This window comes from Cyprinus carpio, chromosome B7 (genome assembly GCF_018340385.1).
Source record: "Cyprinus carpio isolate SPL01 chromosome B7, ASM1834038v1, whole genome shotgun sequence".
NCBI classification, from domain to species: Eukaryota; Metazoa; Chordata; class Actinopteri; order Cypriniformes; family Cyprinidae; genus Cyprinus; species Cyprinus carpio.
Genome location: NC_056603.1, coordinates 37,546,645 through 37,569,536, shown reverse-complemented (window position 1 = coordinate 37,569,536; position 22,892 = coordinate 37,546,645). Strand labels below are relative to the sequence as shown.

At 37.1% G+C, this 22,892-nt stretch overlaps 1 pseudogene; it reads left to right on the top strand.

Annotated features, from left to right (window-relative positions):
- The window catches only part of LOC109065640, a 52,504-nt pseudogene that overhangs the window by 5,753 nt on the left and 23,859 nt on the right, over positions 1–22,892 (top strand).

Here is a 22,892-nt window from a genome sequence, read left to right as displayed (position 1 = left end):
AAAATCCACTCACTCCACTTTTTTAATCCCCTTTAAACCAAGTCAGTCTCACTTGGCAAGCCGATTTTATTGCTATGCAGTGTGACATCACATTGCATAGGGCTGGGCCACAGGGGGTCTCTGCCCTCAGCGGTTGTACACTGTCCTCCATTTTCTCCATGCTTGAGCAGCTGTAACGTCAACAATGTCTCGTAAGCATTCCCGGTGTTCTGTGTATAGATGTAAGACTGAACATAAGAGTCCTAATTATCTCCTAACATCTGAGCTGCTGAGGACGCTGTGGATTACTTTCATTCTTCAAGGTAATGTGGCTCAAAATCTGCCTAAATACGTGTATCACTGAAGATTCCTTTGTAAATGTCATGTCATAGTACGTAGCATTTTAACCATATTTGTGTGCGTACATTAAGTATTTTTAACTGATCAGCGTCGCTCTTGTGAGATTAGTTTGAGCCGTTCGTAGCGTGAGATTCGTTCGGATGCATGGCTTGGTCCTTGCCGATGACAGGTCAGCGTGGCACAAGCTCTGCAGTGTTTCCCACAGCCTTACACTCTATTTGTGGCGGCACTCCCCCGCCCCCATATATACACATATATGCAAATTCATTTTCTGCCAGCAGGAGGCGCTTTAAGAGCGGGGAGAGATACAGGAAACTCCGGGGTAACGGCTGCAAAGCAGCGCTGAGCTCACAAACGCTGCCTTATCAAGCATTACATGCAAAATGAAATGAAAATGAAATCGAAAATTTTCTAAATACAGTCGGTTTCCTTCTGAAATACAGTGATATAAAAACACCCGCATCGGTTTTTGATTTTATAACGTGCAGTGCTCATGTTTATTCAATGAAGTCAAAGGCTTTTGGAAAATCTATTTGTGGCGGTCAGTTTTGATATTGTGGCGGCCCGCCACAAATAAATCAATGTGTGGGAAACCCTGCTCTGTAACATCACGCTTTTCCTCCCACTTTCAGTGCATTTGGCTTCCCATATGTACGGCTAAACACTGGTTCTTTCAGGCATGTTGCTTCTACCGGCTGTTTATTGCTGTAGATTTGCAATGCAGAGAAACGTATACGCGATGCCCTCTTCTGGAGATGGGCCGGGAATATGCAGCTCATTTGCAAAGGCAAATTTGTAAAGAGTCATTAAAGGGGGTCACATGAGTCTGCTAAAAAGAACATTATTTTGTGTATATGGTGTAATATGTTTATGTGGTTTAAGGTTAAAAAAACACATTATTTTCCACATACTGTACATTATTGTTTGTCCTCTATGCCCCGCCTTCTGAAAGGCGTCGATTTTTACTAAGCTCATCTCTCTGAAAAGCGAGGTGTGCTGTGATTGAGGTGTGCTATCCAGAGCATTGTGATTGGCTGAATGCATCAAGCGTGTGACAGAAATGTTACGCCCCTTAACATATTTTGATTTCCTGACTGGCCGGAGCGACGAGACGTAAACATAAAACCCATTATAAACGTGATCTAAACATGATTTCTAGTCATGTCCTCTTTTGGAAGGCAAAAACAAAGTAGTTTCGCTTTCTCAACGAAACAGCGTCACACACCGGAGGCCTAGAGTGAGCCGATGCCGGCTTGAGTGAGCAGAGGCGGGCGGCTTGAGAACGGCGCGGCTGGTGGATTCGACAAAGGAGCTTGCAGCAACCACATGTGACAACCCCGGGCTGGAAAGCCGATCCGGCGATCCACAGCGCGAAGTTGATATATTTGCTCAGCGATCAGCACGGATCAGGTCCAAGCATTACGAAGAGGAAATACTGTCCTCTTTTGGAAGGCCAAACAAATTAGTTTCGCTTTCACAGTGAAACACACAGCGTCTATACGACATTGTGGCGGCAGCAACAACAATACTACAATGAGAATAAAAGGTACTCCTTCTTTCTTTGCGTGAACATTTGGGAGCCGTTATGCAAATCTTCCCACATAGTGACGTAGATATGTGGGGGTGTGTTTGGACGAGCTGTTTCAGGAGGGCATGGATGAGTATTAACTTTCATAAAGAATATCTCTTTGGATTTGAGACTTTAGTCTTTGCAACCTACAGATCTTCTTTATGAACCAAGAGCTTATAACACTCCAAAGTGAAAGGAAAAATTGAAATCGCATCATATGACCCCTTTAAAAAAAGTCCTTCAGGAACAACTTTTTTAGTACAACCTGCTTTGTACTGACCCTCGTTTACAAAGCAGTCTGGTTTAAAGGTAGATCAGGGGGCACATTCCCTTACAAACGTAATCCACAGCTTCTTCAGCGGCTCAGATGTCAGGAGTAAATGATGACTGCCATGTTCATTATTACGTCCAACAACAAAACACCTCAACTGCGTAGGAGACATGCTTGTCTACACCTGCTCCAGCGTCAAAACAATGGCGGACTGTTGACCGCTCACTCAGGGCAGGCCTGTGATAAAACGACAATGTTTGTGAACAGTTGTGGGAGGGACCCATGTAAAGTTATGTCACTTTGTCAAGAATCTGTTAATGACTTGATCTCAAAAAGTGCTTATGATTTATGGGGATTCAAAAATAAAAAAGTGGATTTTTATCATTATAGGGTGGTTGTGTACACACGCTGACAACACACATTTAAGTTCAAACACCATGTAAAAGTGAATTTTGCATCTGATGTCCCCTTAAAATTCTGTCAGGATGATATTGGATTCAGATAATACTTTATTTTCAAATGTTATACACTCATTTTATGCTGGGTCTTTTTAATTTGTTTTATCCATTCTTTTGTCATTTTAATGTCTTATCGCTATTTTTAAGATTTTTACCTGTGAAAAATATTTTTTAGTATTTCGTTCACATATATGTCAGACACCATATTTGTTATATGAGCTAATGGTTTACAAGTCTGTTTTAGACAGCCAGTGGCTGTTTTGTAATCAAGAATTGCAAAATTAAAAATAAATAAATAAATTGCAAACTTGCTTGAAATTCACAAAATTGACAAAAAAAAATTGGTAGATTTTGGAACTAACACAAAAGGGAACTACCAGTTCTGTTAATCCACCAAGCTGTCACAGTGTTCCACTGATAAGAATTGCTCTAGTGAGGGTAGTGCATTGCTCATGACACAGGAGCTGTTGTCCTAAAGTGACTGGTTCAGAACCAACCTGGGTCATGTCCCAAACATGTTCCTCTTTTCTCTACCTTCACTTTCCTTTCAAAATCTCCATTAGATTTCTTTTCTATTTATGCCAAATTTACACTCCAAATGTGGCACAGAGATGCTTCTGAAGTGGCATTTGTGTCTTTACAAACTGTGCTACACAAACTGTTTAAAGCTTCTCAGAAGTGGAATAAATGCATTTACACAGTAATTACAACTGTGTACTTCCATACTAGGGGTTGAAGTGGGTCTGAGCAGGCATAATTAAGGTTTTATTTAACGGTATTACTACTCTTACCGATACTGCTTATCGATTCGGTACTTTAACAGTATTCTTATATTATATTCTATATTATAACATCTATATTATATATATTATAACAATGCTTTTTGTTTTATTTTATATATATATATATATATATATATATATATATATATATATATATATATATATATAATATTAGGGCTGGGTACGTCAACGTTATTATTGCGTTAACGCATTAATTGATTAACGCCGACAATTATTTTATCACACATTAACGCAGGTTTTTTTATTTTTTGTTATGAAAGTCCGTTGCTCACTGGCTTTGAATACACATACGCAATGGAAGCATAAAAGCAGATGTGTTAATGTTTAGTTCTCTCTTCTATCATAATTAAACAGGGCTTTCATGTCGCACATGCTGAAGCTCCTCCGCATGAGCGCAATCTTGCTACTGAATTGTGAATAGCAAAAATGCATCATAGACAAATGTTTGAATATTATTGCATAAAAAAAAGCTGGCGACTCCGGTGAGAATTTGCAAGATAATGTACAGTGCTGTATATACAGCAATAATAAATGTATGTGTGTTTTCTTAATTTCTCCAGTACCAATAGCAGAACCGTTAACGTTAGAGCTTATTGATACTCTGGTCTTTCATAATTTAGCCCCGGGACCGATTAAATACTATGTTTCGGTATCCATCCCTAGGCATAATTTACTCTGACTTTCATGCAACATTGCGTCTTTACACTGAAATTTGAGCAGGCACAGAGCAGTCTTAACTCAACTGTGTAAGGATGAATATAGGAAGAAATCCAGTACTTAAAAATATAAGTATAGATCAAAATGTACATATTGTTGTGTCTATATTCAGACAGTATAATTTCAGTTGCAGTTAGTCAACCTTTGTCTGTTTTGCTTTTTAGGAAAGAATCTCTATACAAATGAGTACGTTGCAATAAAGTTGGTAAGTATATTTAAATATATTATTTTATACGAAGTGATTATAACAGCAGAGGCTGGTGTTCTATTAACGTTTTGTTGTAACGTGTAGTTGTAATGTCTAGGCGTGTCTGTAGATCTGGAATCAAACTCTAAAGGCTGGATTTGTTCAAAGAAATCAACTCCAACTGATGTATTTTAGACAGACATTTTAGGAACCTAAAACCACAAGAATATACTTTTATATTCTGATACTGATAACTTAAATATGACGTTTGGAAATAAGTGTGAATTTCTGGCTGGAATATCTGTTTATTGTAAATGAATTTAATGTGAACAAAGAAAGAGTTTTAATTTAATCTTTTTTTTCCTGACACTCCTAAAGGAACCTGTGAAATCGAGGGCCCCACAGCTACATTTGGAGTACCGGTTCTACAAAACATTAGGCAGTGCAGGTAAGATTATAATCAGCACCAGCACTGCTGTATGCTGCATTTATCTCCTTTGTTTGCTTGGATAATATTCATTTCACGTGTTTTCATGTGCTGTGTTTTATATTTTTGCATTCACATCTGTGTGTTTGCTCATTGTATCTCATCTACCTTTAGCCTTAATCTTCATATCCAGGTGCATGACTTTGTTTATACTGCGCTTGGGCTTTGTGACAGGGATTTACCGTTATTTTTCTTGCTTTCAAGCCTGCAGTTTCCAAGCAAGTTTTGTGAGGATGTTTCCTTTGTATTGGATTGAGGATTTTTCCCCTCTGGAGTATTTGACATGTTGAGTCATAGCTTCAGTTTTGATCTTACAGAACTGTTTGTTTTACTACTGCGCCTAGGCATGATTTTTGCAGCAAGCGAGTAGATTTTCATCTCTGTTTTTATATATATATATATATATATATATATATATATATATATATATATATATATATATATATATATATATATAAATAAAAACACAGAGATGAAAATCTACTCGCCTGCTGCAAAAATCATGTTTTGCATCACTTACCAGTGGTTGATGAATAGAGAAAACTTGTCGGCAGTGATCAGATTATTTTAAATATATTTAGATATTTTGTCCCTCTGTCAGAAAGAAATTCTTCAGTGCTTTTCCATTGTATATTTGTCTCAGTGAAATGCCGCCTAACAAAAATGTCAAGCCCATTGTGATGTTGTTCCTTATAATTTCCCTGCCTTTTGTAGGCTATTTGTACTTCATTGTCTTTTTCCCATATCAATTTTCAAGTACGTGTAAGGCACAAAATGGTAAGAAATAAGTAGTTGTTTCCATTCATGCATTTTCATGCAAATTTTGTATTTAATAATTGTTCATAAATGTTGAAATGGCAGTATATTTTCCTATGATGGAAACACATTTACTAAGTAAACCAGTCATATAAGAATAATTATGTGATAAGAAAATATCATTGAAATAATTTGTACTATAATGAGTGCTTCATACTGTAATGAGTGTTAAATAAGTAATTTATTTTCATTTAAATAAAAAAGATAAACAACAACAGTAGATACAATTTCCATTTGTATTTTGCACCATTTTCTCCAAAATTGATGATTTTAGGTTGAGTTTGTGGGATGGAAATACTTTTTTTTCCCCCCCAGTATTTACATTTTCTGCATAACTTGAATCTGTAGCTTGAATGGAAACGTTTCTATTGGGCAGTACAGTGTGTTTGTGCTAGTGCTTGTCCAGTAGGGCTGCACAATGAATCAAATTTCTAATCGCGATTACAACTATGGATGCCACAATTATGTAATCGTTCAAAGCGGCAATTATTCGTTCAAAGACCACTTATGTTATTCAGTGTGCTTAAGATGCATTTTTTCTTTCTACATGTTATCTTAAGGGTTTTCCCATTATTTTAATTTTAGTTTTAGTATAACATTATAATACCATTCATATTTTTACTTTTTTATAATTTAAAGAAGAAACCAATCCGATGTATAGTTGACATTTGAGGCTTAATACTATAGAAATGCACAAAGTTTTTCAGTTAAAGTGTTTTCTGCTTGTTTATTTTCATGTAAAAATATGGCTTGCAGTTGCATCAAACAATGGTATAAACATCATTCAATGTAAATTGTGATAATTGTAATTAATAATCACAATTGCAATTTCAAGGGAATAATCGACAATTATGATTTGTCATAATCGTGCAGCCCTATTGTACAGTATTATTGTTTTAGCAATTTCATATTATTCTTTACCTCTGAATCTGTTCATTCATGCTTTCAATCTACAAGGACTAATAACTCCCTTTGCATCTGAATGTAAATGTATGCCATTTCGACTTCAAAGCTACTAGACTGCTCTGCTATAATTCAGAGATCACTCAGTGATTTTGGTTTGGCGGTGGTTCCATTCTGCATCTTTTAGCTTTTTAATCAGGACACCATATTGAAGTAAGACTCAAACTAGTGGTAAAGCATTTGTCTGCTTGTGCAGTAGCTGCTGGGTTTGATCACTTCATGCTGCACTTTGATTCAGGAAGTGTCACAGAGCAGTGGGGTGATGGTGTTGTCCTTGTGACACAATGCACTGTTCAATGTCTGGATGATGACAGGATAGGGGGTGTGGCCTCAGACTCTCCACTTCTTGAGATCCACACACAGCCGTTCCTCAGTCAACATCTTCATACTGAGTGTATTACCATAAGAAATATACTCCGCAGCTGCATCAGCAAGATTGTACCTTGTCATGTATAGCCAGTTTTGTGTGTTTGCATTTAATATCTAGCTAGCCAGGCAGAAATTTCATTATCATCTAAGGGGAATTCAGTGCTGAATAGATTTGGGTGTCACTCATTTCACGGGGGTCATGCTAAGAAGCACATATTCTTATATATCTTCCAGAGCTTATTAAAGCACAGATTTTGGGTAATGGTGCATATTGTTCTCATACTGGTTTCTAAGCCCAGACAAACTTTACAGAACATCCCATTGAAATGAAATTAACATTTCAGTGAGCGGAAAATGCGCTCATAAGATGCTAATCACTGATTGAAAATTGTTCTTATTTTGGCTGGAATGAATTCTGACATTCCTTTTGCGTTTTTATCTCCCATTTTGCTTTATAAAAATGTAATTATGCAGTGACGTGATTTGCAGTGTCTGCAGTTTTTAATCAAGGCAGATACTTCTTACAGTCAACCAAACTGAGATTTAACAGCCATTACAAATTATTATATTAGAGTTAGTACTGTCAAAATGAATGTTAATGCATGCGATTCCATTTTTTTTTAGCACATTAAGAATGTTAATGCATACGATTCCTTTTTCTTCTTCTTAGCACATTAAGAATATTTAACACAATAGCTTGTTTGCATCACATGATTCTGACATTTTAAACGCGATTCTTTTGTTATGAAGAGGAGCGTTTTTTCAACTAAATTGAAATACTTGCCTGCCATTGAGGCGGTGGATATAGGCTAAGCAACTGACCCTGATTGCAAACAAGCTGTTTCGAAAGTGAATCCCGCATTTATATGAGGGATGTGGGATATACTGTATGTCACTCCTGAAACTTTGCTGCATGTAAAGGGTATGTGGCCATTGGTCCTTTTAGCAGCCCTTAAAACAAAACTTTTATTCAAATTCTGAATTGATTATAGCTAGCAGTCAACCGATATATCGGCCGATATTTGGCATTTTGGTAAAAGAAACTACGAGTATGCAGTGTTGTAGTTATGTCATCAGTTAAGTCATGAAGTTAAGTCCGAAAAGGCGGAACTTTCCTTAAACCTGTGCATGTAAGTATATGAGTCAGATTTAGAACATGTCTCTGAGGTGCAGTGATTCTCAAAACTGTCCTGGAGCAGACCAGCACTGTCAACTCGTCAGCTCATTATAGAGATTTTAAGAGCTGAAGTGGGTCAGAAAAGGTAAAGAGTTGTGAGAAAATAAAATGCGTGTCAGATCCGTGTCATGTTCAGCAGAAGCAGCTCTTAAAGCAGCCGTAAAAACCTAATAACCCAGCTGCTGTGATGTCTGTTAATCAAAGAACATAAGAAAAAAAAGAAAAAATCTATAACTTTTGTAGCTTTAAGGTTTTATTTATATTTAATTTAGAATTTAGTGTTTGATAACTTTATTCAATTTCTGTATATTTGCTGAAGGTAAATATGACATTTTTATTATGACATTTATTGTTTTATTATGACATTTATTTATAATTATTGACATTTTATTATGACAATTAATCGTTAACAGAACTGTTATGTAAATTCCTGTAAACTCTGTAATCATGTCTGCAATGCCCTGAATCAGTTTATAAATTAGGCTAAATGTTAAGTTAGTGGAAATAATTCTCCTAATGCAGGTGTACTTGGGGGCGGTTTGAAAAATGCGAGATGCAGACAGTGGAATGAAAAAAGAAAAAAAAAAAAACTTTCTTTTTTCTTTTTCTTTTTTTTTCTTCTTTTTTTGAGTACCATATTTTTAGAATGCTGCCTCATGTGCAAGATGCAAGCTCAGTGGTCAAACACCTCCATTTAGTGCGTTATATAGATTACACTATGGAAAAGTAGCACAGTGGATCACAAAAAAAAAAACACATTCTGTGCAAATGGCTGCTAAAAGCCCAGCTTTGCCATCACAGGAATAAATTACTTTAAATTACTTATATTAAAATAGAAAATAGTTATACTGTAATCATTTTGCACACTGTTTTACTGTATTTTTGATCATACAAATGCATGCTTGGTTAGCATAAACATTTTTTTAACACGCCCAAACATTTGAACAGAAGCGTGCATACCAACCAGAATTCAGTGTCTATTTAAAAATGAGATGTTATTATATTAAAAGTGCAGTATTTACCATACAAGTTTTTTTTTTATAATATTTAATAATGGATTGAGTGGGAGTAATTGATCATAGATTTTTCAATTTGGAAAACATAAAAGCTATCACCAGGTATTCAGGATTTTTGGTATTTGTATATATATAAAAAAATAAGTATAGTAAACATTTGCCCTGCTTTCATTGGAAGTGGAAGTCAAGCGGATGTGTTTGTAATGATATATGTCATTCAGGGGTGTTTGGACCAGAGGAGACAGGAAAAGAGTGGCAGCAGCAGCTCTTCAATAATTCAGCACGCAGCACAGCGAGCATCTATACGAGCGTCTCAGTAAAGCTGTGTGTAAGCCTACATGTCTGCCGCTCTGCTGGTTTAAGTGGAGTTGTCTGTGCAATTGGTTTGAGTCTTTCTGCTTTGTATAAGTCTTCTTCCTGTGCTGTATCTGGGACAGTATGCGGGCCGTGCGGCTCCGTACATGTCCCTCAGCAGGGTTTGTGTCTCAGTGATGAATCAGCATTTCAGGAAAGGTGGCACTCTGACCACAAGCATTTCCAGGATGTTCACTTAGCGCTGTTATCATATGACGTCTGAAAAGCAGTCCACTGATTAAACTGCCTGGCAGAGGAGCTTGTGTAACTCTACACCGGTGCCTTGCTCAGCTCCTTGAGCACCACACTGGAGTAATACCGAATCAGCAGGGTCCCACATGAACTCTGAAGCCCTGACCCCTCACAGAGGCTGCTGGGATACAATATGCATACTTTGCTTTGTTAAAGTAACCTGTATGACTGCACCTTAATGATTAACATTGTAATCAATGTTATGATTACAAGGGAATTTAATAGGAGTGTATTGTTTTTTTGTATTTAACTTGGCAAGCAATAAATAAATAATCCTTCGAGTGTAAAAGAAATTTAATTCTAAGTGACAACATTTATTTATTAACCATAATTTTTATTTTATTTTCTTATTTTACATCTGTTTGAAAGATTTTTATATACTGATGTGGTGTTCCAATATAAAACCCAACATTCAAATATATATTCTAATATATATTTAAAATCATTTTAACATACTTGTATAAAAAAGTATTGTATTAAAGTATTACAGTTTCCCATTTGATTGTGCAGTGTAGAGTAGTGCTTGTTGTTTGTCGTTTCTCCGATCACAAATGCAGACATGATTTTATGTTTACGTGATGCAATGCAACGTGTAAAAAGACAGTATAATCAGCAGTTCTCAATTCCAGTCCTCGCATCCCCATTTTGTATGTTTCTCTTATCACTTTAGACATTTGTTCTATTTGAACGCAAGTGCCCTGCGAAGTGGAAATCACAGGATATTCCGCCATGATTCAAGTTCGAAGCGAATGTATATGTTCCATTCAAAGTTCATTGAAGTGTGCGAGACGTGAATTTAAATTGTATTTATTTACAGAGGTATATGATGTCACACTTGTCAGTGTGTGAAGACGCTGCGCAGCACAAATCCATCAATGAATGTTCTGAAATGAGGTATACGTCAACAGAGTTCCCCTGCTCAGGGAGTAGGGAGAAATGAACACTGTGTAGGGACCATGTCAATGGGAACACAGTTCATGCACGGAGCTCACTTCTAACGAGCTGATTATCCGAATCAGGTGTGTTAACAAAGAGAGACATGCTCTGGGATAGGTGTATATGTTAATAAAGGATTTTGCTTCTGAATTATGCTACCATCTGTTTTAATGGGAGGTAGCAAAATCTGACAGGGGAGCACAAATAGTCAGAACACGCGATGAGACAAAACCAATAAAGCCCATTATGTATCCAGTGCGGACATAATTACTGATTATAATGACTTATACTGTCTTTTGACGCGTTGCATTGCATCTCGCCGCGTAAACATAAAATCATGTCTGCATTTGTGATCGGAGAAATGACAAACAAGAAGCACTACTCTCTACACTGCTCAAAACTCGTGTTTAAATCATCAGTGCCAAATCCTTTCAAATTGAAAACGTACTTACAGTCTGTGAGTCAGAACAGCCGCCATTGTAGTCTACTATCCCAGGATCAGGGGGCGTGTTTGAACAAGCCGCGTTAGGAGGGCATGGTTGACTCAACTTTTATGAAGAATATCTCTTTGGATTTGAGACTTTACAGATCTTCTTTAAGCACCAAGAGCTTGTAACACTCCAAAGAGAAAGAAAAACTTGAAATCTCATCATATTACCCGCATTCTCTGTGTAATTTATTTGCTGTTTCAAGGTACTATTAATAAAAAAAAATTATAATCATTTATTACCTCATCCGTAAACATCCTCCTTCACAGCATCACCAAGGTTCGCCTTTGTTATTGTTTTGAAAATGTGACCTCTAGTTGTGAAAACCTACATATTGTGCCTTTGAAGTCATAGAAATTAATAAAATCTTGAAGTAATGGACATTTTAAACATATTGCAGTATGCTCAGTTCAAAGTTCGTTTGATTATCATTAATTTATTATTGTAGTAAAATATCATAATTGTTCAACCCCTTTGACCTGCAAGACATTTTGCTGGGATGAGCAAAAATTTATGAAAACATTTCAACCAAAGCATCAGTAAACCAGTTCACACTTTAAGGTCCAGTTCTCACTATCAACTAACTATTAACTATGATTTTTGACTCAAAGTCCTAATTACTGCTTATATATAGTTAATAAGGCAGTTGTTAAGTTTATTTGTGTAAGATTAAGGATGAAGAATCTTTGCTTTTTAAGTATTAATAAAAAGTAGTGGTGGGCCGTTATCGGCGTTAACGTGCTGCGTTAACGTGAGACTCTCATCGGGCGATAAAAAAAAAATATTGCCGTTTATCTATTCTCAAAGTTGGGTTGGGAGCTGGGTCTATACTACGCAAGCTATGATGACTTTCACCGTGATAGTTTAGCGCGGATGTATACCTAGACGAATTGCACTGTAGGGGGCGAGAACGAGTCTTCGAACCTGTGTGTATGCCTACTGTGAAATTACCAAGCTTCCCCCAAAAAAAAAAACCTCGACAAGACTCACCTACTGCAGTCACAAACTCCGTCGCCAGTCCGTGTGTGTGTGGTGCAGAAGCAGCACGGACTCATTGTGCTTTCACACAGGAGCGTTTGCAGTCCGCTACTGATCCGCGGCTGTTTAGTCCACAAACACAACATTTGTTCATTATTCTATATTTCAAACCATGCTAAAAAAAAAAAAAAAATTACTCTAATCACAGAACAGTATCAGTCTTTCATAATCATAGACATTAGTTTAAACAATATATTATTCATGCATTTGACTTCTAGGTTTGTATAATAAGCTGATCAAGCAAACGGCAAAACATTTAAACACAACAATTAGCCTACTTTTCTTGTTAGTATATCGCAAATATTTAAATTTAAAGCACCACTGACAGAAACAGTCAACTCTTGTGCCTTTTGCATTTAAATCTTTATTACAAGCAATCGCACGGTTCTTAATGAACTTTGTCTTTCTGCTTCCATAAAAGTGCATAGGCCTATATCATGTTGACTCGTTTATCTAAAGGTGCTCTTTTTCTTGTTTAAACCTAGCCAAAAACCCATGTGTTACGTATGAAACACAGTAGGCTTTAATTAGTATACATTTATGTGAAATTACTGCATTTCCGTGTCAATCCATGTTAATTTTTACCGCAAACAATGCGCTGTCATTTTAATTCAACGCATGCAGCACAGCAAAAATAGACTTGGTACGTAAACGATTGCTGCACTGCTGCAGACGCACCGCTCCTGGATCGCACTGACGGACCACAACCGCGTGAACGCTGGAATCCGTTAACATGGGTGCGTAAAAAAAATAAAATAAATGCAACGCATACGCACTGCAGACGGAGTATGTGTGAAACAGGCGTAAGGTTGTTTGCAACTTGTGCAATTCCGAATTAGTTTACTGTAGGAGTTCTTCCAGTCTCAAGTACCACCTAAACGCAAAGCATCCCTTAGCTAATGCGGAAGATGCCGGGCCAAGCAATGTAGCGCAGGGGAAGAGTCGTCGTCAAACTACTATGTTTGAGTGCAGCACAGCTCTATCAGTACTAACAAGTACATCTTATTGACCATAATTTGAATGCCTTCGGCAGAATTCAAATGAGCCTTTTTAATCTAGATTAATCTAGATTAATTCCAAGATTACAGTGAGATTAATCTAGATTAAAAAAATGTATCTATGCCCACCACTAATAAAAAGCCAATATGCTACTTATATGAATGCTAATAAGCAACTAGTTTATAATGTGAATTGGTCACTATATGTGTTACTGTGAACTATTGCAGAATGTTTGTTAATATACATTTGAGTATGTAAAGTTGATCAAATAAAATAAAAAATCCAATTCCCTCTAAATATTAATGTACAAAATTATTCAACCCTCAAAAGTTACAAATTGTAAAAAATCTTTTCTTGTTTTAACCTCTTATTTATAAATTAAAATCTTGAATTGTAACTACAATTAAAATATATTAAATGTTTGTTGAAAACTATAAATATTTGTTTCAGACACAAAATCACAAAGGTGCGGTCAGTGAATATATGGGAGGTGCAAATATCAAACTGATCTGCTAGCCTGGTGCCAACAGAACAACAACAAATCCTTTTTGCAAATCTCTACAAAATCATTAACAGTCCTTATCCAGTAATCCAGTTATCCATGAATGACTGCAAATCATGCATTTATTGCTCAAGGTGTGCAAAACCTCAATTTAATGTGGCTGATCGGCATTTACCTGTAATTTTATGATTCTGCTATGATTTCAGTACAATTAATGATTAAAAATCTAATAAAAATATTATGCATTTTTGAGCATCATTGCAGAACAATATAAGAAAGCATCATGATGTCTCAGTAAACTGAATTCCCCCTAGCCATAGTACAAAGAGCATCTCAGAAGCATAGCCTCAGTGGAGGAGGTGCTGTACGTGTCTGCAGGGTGGGCTGACTCCACTGGGCCCACCCGCTGAGCCCAGCTCATGCTTTATGGATGGGGGGGATGGGGTGATGAAGGCTGGAGAGTCTCGGCCTCGTCTTTGTGATTCTCACCTTCCTCTTTCTGCACAGCTTGTTTGGATGGTTTATAATGTTTGGTTCATGATGGGGTATGATGAGACAATATTAAGTGCATTATTTAAAGGCGATTGATACAGTCTCTATATGTTCTTGGCTGTAGTGGTTTTTCTGTTGTTAGGAATCCAGTAGAACCCATAATGCACAAAGCCTTGTATATGCAATAAAGAAATCTATTTACATAACAGGCTTTGTCAGTTGGCTTGATGTCTTCCCCAGAGATTCCGATCTTCTTTTGAGCTTAAGCTCAGGTATGTCCTTTTGTGACCTTATGTTGTTGTCCATTGTACCAAATAATTGAAATGCCATTCACTCTTTATCAGTCATAATTCTTAAAACCTTTACTTTTGTTAAACACAGTGTTTCCATTGGTTATGTTTCCTGAAGACCGTGTTCTGGAGATTGTTGTAGTGATGTCTGATTCAAAAACCAAATGTTATTTTGAGTTCCCGAATTAGCAGCTTGTTTATTTAATTTTTCTGGACTGTGTTTTCCAAAAGCAGTGTTAAGAAAAAATCTGCAAGCACAAGGTTCAACGATTTGGTGAAAACACACCTCCAGTCAAACATTCGCAAACAGCACAGCAAAGTTCGTTGCTTGAATCTACAGGTTAGAAGCTTAGTTTCTTGCATTATATGTGGACTTCAATTGATCATGCACTTGAGCAAAATAAGCAATCTAAAATTATTTCATTTGTATATAACCTTTATTCACATTTTTTTAACCCTTTGAGCGGTACAGTCCCACATATGAGATTTAGAACGTTCGGTGACGTCGCATAACTGCCAAATTCAAATTGTGCTTTCGTGCGTTGGCTGGCGCTGAGCCAGAGAAAGACGTGCACTGCTCTTGTCATATTATCACAACTATGCAGGGATTCTTAACCACATAATGCATATTTTAGGTTTCAGACATTTAAATACGCATAAGTAATAGTAAAACAATACATTTAGAGTTTGAAAAATACACACGTCTTTCAATCCATTCAAATTTAATTTGCAGATGTGTTTTATTCATATCAGATACACACAGTGTAAGTAACTATAAAGTTCACTCTATTCTTCACCCAGTTCACAGGCCACTTATTACTTGTTTCGGGAGAAATTGATGAATTCACGTGCTGTAAATCCGACTGACAGGACTCTCTGAACTGCAATGCGAACAAACATGGCAGCGCCCATCTCACATTACAGATCAAGATCATTTAGAAAGGTTTTTAAATGACAAAACACACTCATTTACACACATTTATGAATCAAAATATCAGATTGTTCATGACATGGTATGCAAGTTTGTGAATATTTTAAATAAAAAAGGAAAAACAAAATAAAAGCGATCCATCTGTCATTCCACGGTGTGTCACGTGATAAGCCTGACGTGTCGCCATGAAAACAGTAAATGGAAAACGTTCTAAAATAATGGTCGCCTTAAAAAAAAACTCACACTCTGGGGGAACGCTAGAATATTTTAAACTCACCACTGAAAAGGTTAAATTGATTAGATTACACCGTGTCTACACCGGACAAAATACTATAGAACTCATTATTATCAGTGATGCTGACTACACTGGACACGCGGCGCGACACAACAATTTTTTTCTATTTATTACGTATTGACACAACTTTCAAATGATTTTCAATGGTCGTTTGTTGCGTCTAATGTAGACAGAGCTCTTTCATAAGAGCTCTAGAACTCTGCGGGATGTGAGAGGGAACCTGCAGTTGAATAGAGTGGTGGAACTTTGATGTCACTTTGTAGGTAAAAACACGGAAGTGAGTTAGAATTTTAGCACTTGCGGTTCCATCGTCTCCGAGTCAATGGGGATGGCGGTGGTGATGTTGAAGGTGAGCAACCGTGGTGTAGTTTGTTTATAGCCTAAGTTTAGATTTTAACTCCAGGTTTCAAAATTGATAAAAGTTGTAATTATTTTGTGAAGATTATCTTGATGGACAAAATGAATAACCAATTAATAGTTTACCGCATTTTATATTGTTGTTCGACAATGTGGTTTTTTTTTTTGCTTTGTCCCAAAATGCAACACAAGTCTCTGGATGGAAGATACTCGTTTTATCACTTTCCTACTGATGCGGAGACTCTGGGTGCACACCATAAAGTAAACTCATACGATTATTCCATGTAAACACCACAGTTTTTACATGAAAGTAATGAAACTTTAACGATGCATAGTGCTTAAAGTCACGTTAAAATGAAATGTTTACGTCCACATGAAGCTGTTACAAAGTATATAGATTGAAGACTTTCTAGAAGCAAGGATAAAAACATTTTGTGTACCCACCTTAACAAAAAGCTGAAATGTGGTACTTTATTCACTGAAATAAATTTAATCTTACCATATCCAAAAAATCGCTCGCTCTGCTGTTATTTAATAGATTAAATGCACTAGAATTTTATTGAATACTACATGGAGACACGGTTTTAATTAAAATATTCATATTAATCAAGGATTTATTGACTTTTAATGCATCTTATTTCATATGTACTTTAAATGTACAGAAATATGTTCTTTCATATGTGCTTTAGTTATGATTGTTTCATTTATTCGTTACTTGCTATTAATTTCTCATATCAGTTTTAGTTTGGCTCTAGTTTTGTATTTATTACAGTTTATATGAAAAGGTTACTCTAGCGTGAATTAAAATTTATCTACAGAATAAATCCTTTTTAATGAACGTTTCTAAAAATGTTAATAAATATGTCAGAAGTATGGCGGTGGTGATGTTGAAGGTTGGCGACCGTGGTGTAGTTCATTTATAGCCTAAGTTTAGCTTTTAACTTCTGGCACATTTTATTTAGGCTTCGAAATTGATCAAAGTTATTATTATTTTGTGAAGATTATCTTGATGGACAAAATATGTAAGTTTCATGAACTATGGTTGAACACCTTATTTTTTGCGATAATCCAAAAGCCTATGGAAAAATCGTTTTGTTGAGGGAACCACTGTAATCCTAAAAGCCGGTGGGCCTACAAATTGACGTCATAATTCCCCCACTCTATTCTGGAAAAGGGGCGTGGAGCAGCAGCTCGTTTGCATTTAAACAGACATGCACGAAAACATCCAGTTTCTGCTTCCACTCAAAATAGCCATTTTCAAATATGATCTGTGGGGTATTTTGAGCTGAAACTTCACTGACACATTCTGGGGACACCTGAGAATTATATCACATTTTGTAAAAAGGGGCATAATAGGTGCCCTTTAAAATAAAAAAAGAGAACTAAAATAGTTCACAATTTGAGTAATACTACGATATTATATTAATAATTCTAAAATGACACCCCTGTCACAACAACTCATAATTTATGCAAGCTGCCAAAATTGTACGATACTGTATCACTTCTTTTTTCCTTCCTCCTTTTTTTTTTGAATTATTACTATCATTGTTAGATTTAGGTTTTGGTTAAGGTAATGGCCTTTGTTTAAGTTTGGGTCATACAATTTTGAACAATTTCTTACAATTCATACAAAATTTTTACGACTTGTGAGTCAGTGTAAAAATTTCATAGAAACGTACTAAAAGAACAACCAACGGAAATGAGTCGAACGTCGCAACACTAGTCTGTCTCTGTCTGAGCATGGAGGCTGATCTCCTGTAGGATGGCACACAGACATGATTCTCTGAGAAGTCTGCTTCAGTAGCATCGCTCCGCTCAATATCATGCAGTGATGTCACGGCCCTTCCCTTCTGATTCTTATCTGCTCAGAGGACGCGTCATGCAGGATTCTGAGCAGTCCTACTTCTGCCAGATGAAATGACCTTTCAGGATGTCTGTGATATTAAAGGAGCAGTACGGGAACAGACTGAGCAATAGACATTAAATGTAGCCATTCAGTGGTCTATTGGGGCTCTCAGAAAACATTTATTTCCCGTAAAGGTAAATGGAATATTCTCTAACGTAAGTTCGAAGCACAGGCGGTGACGAGGGTGTTAGTGATGATTACTCATCTTCTGCTGCACCACTCTAAAGTGATGGTGTGATCAGTGCACACACTCTCTCCCCCTCCCCATGCCTGGGCATGCAGCTCTTATCAATGAGGAGAGAAGTGACATCACTGGTCTAGAGATCACAGTACATCCCATCTGTTCTGATTAACGTGTTATGATTACACACACAAGCATTAATATTCAAACTCCGTTTGTAATGGTATTATAGAGATCTGTTGAACGTCAGGGCTTAGGCTGGGCGCTATGACGATAAACTGTGTGACCAATGTCAGTCGGTAGTGATTATGCTGAACTGTTATAATTGCTATGCGATTAAAAACAACAACAATGAAATAAATAATAAAATCACTGTGAATTGTCACAGACAAGGCCTTTCCAGCATACCAGCATAGACCGCTTAGTTGATTTTAATGACACAAAATTATTTTTGTCCACTATAAAGACTGTGTGACTATGCTGTTTACAGTTGGCATGCAAGGTTGAAACTTGCCACTTGAATTACTTATTTCAGTTATTTAATTAATTTAATATTTCTATATTAAAAATGTTATATTTAAAACATTAATCTCAATATGAATTTAATTAACCTCATGCCAAATCTGAGCCTCATTTAACGTCGGAAAATCTTCTGTGTCACCTGTAGTACATTTTTTTTTTTTTTTTTTTTTTTTTTTTTTTTTTTACATTTTTATTAATACTTATTTCATATGATTGGTAACTTATGCATCTTATTCTACTTATTATATTGTTTTAATTAGGAATTTTAAGAAGCTTATAAACATAAATTTTTAATAAAATTAGAAAAATGCCATTACAAAGGTAAAGCGCTCCTAATTACAAGAAAAAAAAAACTGCTCTTAAACTGGGTGTTTGGCTGGTATGCTTTTGCTTTAACCCCTGTTTCTGTCAGATCGTATTTTTTTAAACTGCCCATTTCAAAACACGGATTTAATCATTTATTGGCATCATCGTTCAAAACTATTCAGTCCCTATGTCTCATTTTTATATGTGCTTTTAAAATGTTTTCAAAATAATGCAGGTACAGTACACCTTTTGTTTACTTCTAACTGTTAAATGGATATGTAGAAATCCATTACAAATATTCAATTTGAAAAAAACGTCCCTTTTATTGCAACATATTTTTTTTTGCTAATCCATAAATGTAAATATATCTTATATCTGAAAATGTTGAGAATTTGTCTGTATTATCCAGCTGTAATGTTGAATGAATAGTTTACAGTTGGATTGGCGCAGCCCTTTCAGGACAGTTTCTCTGAATAGTTTTTATTTGCTGCGTATGATGTCAGCAGATTACACAAACTGATTCAGCTGTAATGATTTCTTCTGTTTGCACTAGAGATCATCCCTTTTTAATATGATCCGCTCAGGTACAAAAGAGAGCGAGGGAAATCTTTTATGTGGGTACACATTCATGGACATCACAGCAGTTCAGGTCATGTTACAGCGACTGGGCTGACAGACAGGAAGAACAAATATCACAGCAAAGATTCCAGTCTCACAATTTTGCTTTGCTGTAGGTGCATTTCGGATAAAAGGCTCGTGGTTATTTTGATTAACATTGCTATGGATGGTTTGCGTTTGTCCCGATGGCGCCACTGTGTTTTTGACACCGCCCCCTGTCTTCTCAGCATACCAGGGTTGGCCTGACAGGAAGTTTGAGCTGTGGCCAGCAGGCATATCCCACGTTCACAGGCAGATAAAATGAGCAGATAATACCAACTGCCCTTAATCGCATACTGCCCCCGTCTGCAAACGTGACTGAGCGCACTCTTTCCTCCAACCTGATCACCGGTTGTGCCTTGTCCTCCAGTCTCTTGTTTTGCTGCTGTTCCAGTGGTGCTTGCCGTGAATGTTTGTGCATGAGCACTTCCAGCAAAGTGGGCAATTTGTTAATCATGCTGTCCTGACCGCTGCGTGTGTTGCGGAGGAGCGGTGCTGTTGAGGGCAGGATGTTCTGGGGGGAGGTAGAGTTCCTCTGTCTCTTCACCCTCAAGCGCAGCTTTGTGAATGACATAACACCGCCCATTGCGCTTATGTAATCCAAGTCCATCCTATTTGTCTCCTCTCCATCTCTCTGTGTTCTTCAGGCTAGATGGAGGCTCATGTAATGCCAAGGGATTTGTAAACTTAAACGATTTTCTTGCATCATGAGTGAGCTCAGTCCACTTAAATGCAAAATGAAGTTTTAATAGTGGCATTACTGTGGTACAGTTAGGGGTGGGACGATAAATCGATGTGCCAATTTATCGCGATATTTCCGGCCGCGATACATTATCTATACTCTGGCACCAAGTATCGATATTTTTTTCAAACATGCGAAGGATCTAAATTCATACCTACATTGTGGCTGTTTACCACTTTGCCTTACCGGAGCGGCAGTACCTCCAGACTTCTTGTGGTGGCGCTTCCCAGATTGCGGATGGTCAGATGAACTTGTAAATTGTAATTCACAGTGAAGAAGAAATACGAGCGTAATTGTAGACCAACAACAAATCAGAGATGCACTGGCGTCTTATGTTTAAGGAGATGTTGTGCCCCGGAACAGCTATCAGCGTGGACTGTAGGCATCGATCACATTATTATTCCAGAGCACATACTGAGTCTGTGAGAATCCTAACTTCTCCGCTCAGATCGCAGGTGGATTTCCCTCACTATATGAGTGAGAGAGACCGGCACGTCTAGTTTTATGTCAACAAAACTAGGGGTGCTCCGATTGATTGGCTACCGATCACTATCGGCCGATATTCACATTGGGATGATTGGTCTCCGCGCACTCTCTCTTCTCTCTCAGCAATATATTATCGCAGAATCACTGTATTCGTGATATTGTCGTATCGTGAGCCATGTATATTGATTCGTATCGTATCATGAGGTACCCTGCGATTACCACCCCTAGTACAGTGTAATTTATCCAGAAAGGATAAATCACAATAGTTGACTAACAAGAAAATATCTTCTCATGTAGTGATGGCAACTGAAATTTTTAACCAAAAAGAAAAAAGAAAAAAAAGATTTTTGATCAAAAGAGTTAAGTATGATTAGCTTTTCTCTAATGCCACATTATGACTGTGAGTATGGATAATTTCTTTAGAGAAAATATGGAGAGGTGGCTCATTGCCAAATAAGTATACTATCACTGGTTTTCAGTTTTAGTGTATCACCTACACAATATCCTAAACAACACCGAGTATCATTACCGAGTTGCCCAAAGTTGACTTTATTTGCGGTTTCAGTTTTAGGCTAAATGAAAATTTCAATTTTGGTAGTGATGCACTGAAATTTCGGCCACTGAAAATTATCAGCCGAAAATAGAGTTTTTGGCTAAAAGAGAAAAACGGCTGTAAATATATGGCGCGACGCACCGCTGGTAAAATGACACTTCCCTCTCGTGACACTACATTCTGCTCAAATGCTCTGATAATAAATAGTTTTGTAGGACTATACATTATTTGAAAAATACGCACCACATACGCACTGCAAACTGAGTAATGTGAACCTGGCGTTATGTGTGTGCATAGTACCGTGTGTTAGGAGATGACTTATCAATATTCTACTATCATTATCATGAATAATGATGACCCTTACCTCTGATGTCCTTTAGAAAATACTTCCTTATGAACCATTAATATTTAACAACTTCTTGTACACACCATAATTTCCCATCACGGTACAGTTCTCTTTTGTTTGTGGTTAATGTGTAGAGGTATCGTGTTGAACTCTTATACACCTCCGGGCAGCCTTGGCATCGGGACTTGAATCTGAGTTTGGCTGGGAAAGGCTTGGCTACTGATCAACCAGCTCAGGCATGATAAATCCAGACTCTCCCAGTCTTTGTCTTTGATTCTCCAGCTGAACTGGGGTTTGTTTAAGTGTGCAGTGTGGCAGAAGTGACCTGCGTCACTGCAGGCTGGTGTATGTGAACTGGAGGCAGCAGAGTCACATGGTTTCTCCTCTCCAGTCAGACATCTGTGTTTGAGCGGGCGTAGGTGGCTCCGCTCTCAAATGGGCTGCTGGCAGATGGCGTTTTGTTGGAGCACTGAGGACTCCAAAGTGGGATTGACTGGGAGAACTACACTGCACTTGGTTTAGTCAGACCTAGGCCTCCCTCCTTTGAATCTTTTTTGTTTTTGTTTTTATACAGTGTTTTTCTTCACAGTCCATGTATTTCAATGAAACGGTGTACTGCAGAAAGCATTACATTTTAAATTAGACAGATTGTGTTGTTTGTGTGATACCAAGCCCTGGTACCTTGGCATTAATTCCCACAAGCAACAAATAAACTTCATTTTATTGCAAAATTTAAATTCCAAAATAAGAATTTAACGTCTTTTTGTCTATTTATTTATTTAAAGGGGTCATATGACACGGCTAAAAAGAACATTATTCTGTGTTTTTGGTGTAATGCAATGTGTTTATGCAGTTTAAGGTACAAAAAACATTTTACACATAATGTACATTATTATTTCTCCTCTATGCTCCGCCTTTCTGAAACACGTCGATTTTTACAAAGCTCATCGTTCTGAAAAGTGAGGTGTGCTCTGATTGGCCAGCTATCCAGTGCATTGTGATTGGCCGAATACCTCAAGTGTGTGACTGAAATGTTACGGCCCTTACCATACTGTGATGCTGTGTGTCCTGGCACGACGAAACCAT